The sequence below is a fragment of the Corella eumyota genome, chromosome 3 (assembly GCF_963082875.1).
Source record: "Corella eumyota chromosome 3, kaCorEumy4.1, whole genome shotgun sequence".
NCBI lineage: Eukaryota > Metazoa > Chordata > Ascidiacea > Phlebobranchia > Corellidae > Corella > Corella eumyota.
In genome coordinates, this window is record NC_137492.1 from 12,421,028 (window position 1) to 12,423,527 (window position 2,500).

Consider the following 2,500-nt stretch of genomic DNA (forward strand, 5'->3'; position numbering starts at 1 on the left):
CGGCGATTGCCCGTCGCCGGGCATACGCACGCGAGCCGAGCCGTCGCGGAGCCGATCCCGCCGGCCGTTGTCGTTTCTGCGACCCTGAGACGGACGCGGTCCCGGGATGAACCCGAGGCCGCAATACGCGTTCAGATCGTCAATGCTCAATGTGTTCTGCAATTCACATTAAATCACGCAGCTTGCTGCGTCCTTCATCGACTCGCGAGCCGAGTGGTCCACCGCCAAGAGCCATCGTTTGTTTGTTTGCTTTTCGCTCTTCGATTCCTAACCTCGATTCGCCATCCGGCTGAAAAAATCGCGTGACGCCGAGCGGGTCGCGGTCGCAACAAATAGTGCGACAAGCCCGCGCACCGCATGAAGCCTTCGGGCACTCGACGCCGACAAAACAAGTTCCTGATCGCGGGGCGGCGGACGCGCCGAGGCACGTCGCCGTCCCGGTGTTTGCTCTTTCGCTCTTCGATTTTTTTTCTCGCGCTAATGATCCTTCCGCAGGTTCACCTACGGAAACCTTGTTACGACTTTTACTTCCTCTAAGTAATCAAGTTAGATCGTCTTTTCGGGCCAAGACCCAACCGTCGCCAGTCGAGCCCGGGCCCAATCGGAGGACCTCACTAAACCATTCAATCGGTAGTAGCGACGGGCGGTGTGTACAAAGGGCAGGGACGTAATCAACGCGAGCTAATGACTCGCGCTTACTGGGAATTCCTCGTTCAAGCGAAATAATTTCAATTCTCTATCCCTAGCACGACCGGGGTTCATCGGGTTACCCAGACCTTTCGGCCAAGGCGAACACACGTTGATCCGGTCAGTGTAGCGCGCGTGCGGCCCCGAACATCTAAGGGCATCACAGACCTGTTATTGCTCAATCTCGTGTGGCTAAACGCCACTAGTCCCTCTAAGAAGTTAAACGCCGGCCGGGAAGGCCGCGTAACTATTTAGCAAGCCAGAGTCTCGTTCGTTATCGGAATTAACCAGACAAATCGCTCCACCAACTAAGAACGGCCATGCACCACCACCCACAGAATCATGAAAGAGCTCTCAATCTGTCAATCCTCGCTGTGTCCGGGCCGGGTGAGATTTCCCGTGTTGAGTCAAATTAAGCCGCAGGCTCCACTCCTGGTGGTGCCCTTCCGTCAATTCCTTTAAGTTTCAGCTTTGCAACCATACTTCCCCCGGAACCCAAAGACTTTGGTTTCCCGCAAGCTGCCGGAGAGGTCGTCAAAATAACGCCCCCCGATCGCTAGTTGGCATCGTTTATAGTCAGAACTAGGACGGTATCTGATCGTCTTCGAACCTCTGACTTTCGCTCTTGATTAAAGAAAACATTCTTGGCAAATGCTTTCGCAGTCGTTCGTCTTGCGCCGATCCAAGAATTTCACCTCTAACGGCACAGTACGAATGCCCCCGTCCGTCCCTCTTAATCATTACCTCGCGCTCCGAAAACCAACAAAAAAGAACCGAGGTCCTATTTCATTATTCCATGCAACACTATCCAGGCGAAGCGCCTGCTTTGAACACTCTAATTTTTTCAAGGTAAACGTCCCGGCCGTCGCCGACACTCAGTCAAGAGCACCGACGGAAAACCGGAGGTAAAGCCAGAACGAACAGTGCACGCCTTGCGACGGACCGAACGCCTGCGCCCAAAATCCAACTACGAGCTTTTTAACCGCAACAACTTAAATATACACTTTTGGAGCTGGAATTACCGCGGCTGCTGGCACCAGACTTGCCCTCCAATGGATACTCGTTAAAATTTTTACAGTGTACTCATTCCAATTACAGGGCCTCGTTAGAGTCCTGTATCGTTATTTTTCGTCACTACCTCCCCGCGTCGGGAATGGGTAATTTGCGCGCCTGCTGCCTTCCTTGGATGTGGTAGCCGTTTCTCAGGCTCCCTCTCCGGAATCGAACCCTGATTCCCCGTTACCCGTAAGAACCTCGGTAGGCAGATACCGTACCGACGAAAGTTGATAGGGCAGACACTTGAATGATCCGTCGCCGGTGCAAGACCGTGCGATCAGCAAAGTTATCCCGAGTCGCCAACAAGACGAGCCGAAGCCCGGCAGGTTTTTGATATGATAAAGGCGCGCCTCCCGCAAGGTCGGCGCTTTTTGCATGTATTAGCTCTAGAATTACCACAGTTATCCAAGTAAAATTTACGATCAAATGAATCACGACTGATTTAATGAGCCATTCGCAGTTTTACCGTACGCAAGTTCGTACTGAGACATGCATGGCTTAATCTTTGAGACAAGCATATGACTACTGGCAGGATCAACCAGGTAACTATCGGCCGACAAAATACGCGAACGGAGTCTTTCGCTTTCCCCGTCGCGGTATCGCACTGTATTACTCAATCACTATTTTTGCTTAGCTCCTCAAACCCGGCGTAAGCCGCGATCTGGACGCCGTCGACACCGGCCAGACGCCCTTTCGGGCGAAGCCGCGCGCGGGCTGCGTTTGCATACAACACCAGGAACGCCCAACAAAAGCGAAC

At 53.1% G+C, this 2,500-nt stretch overlaps 2 non-coding genes across 2 annotated transcripts; both read right to left on the reverse strand.

Moving 5' to 3' along the window:
• Positions 1–79: 79 nt before the first annotated feature.
• LOC145748475 (5.8S ribosomal RNA) lies at positions 80–233 on the reverse strand. The gene has a single exon (XR_014283086.1). It is a non-coding gene; the product is annotated as a 5.8S ribosomal RNA (ribosomal RNA).
• Positions 234–478: 245 nt separating this feature from the next.
• Positions 479–2,288, reverse strand: LOC145747601 (small subunit ribosomal RNA). Its single transcript, XR_014282319.1, has one exon. It is a non-coding gene; the product is annotated as a small subunit ribosomal RNA (ribosomal RNA).
• Between the last annotated feature and the right edge of the window lie 212 nt (positions 2,289–2,500).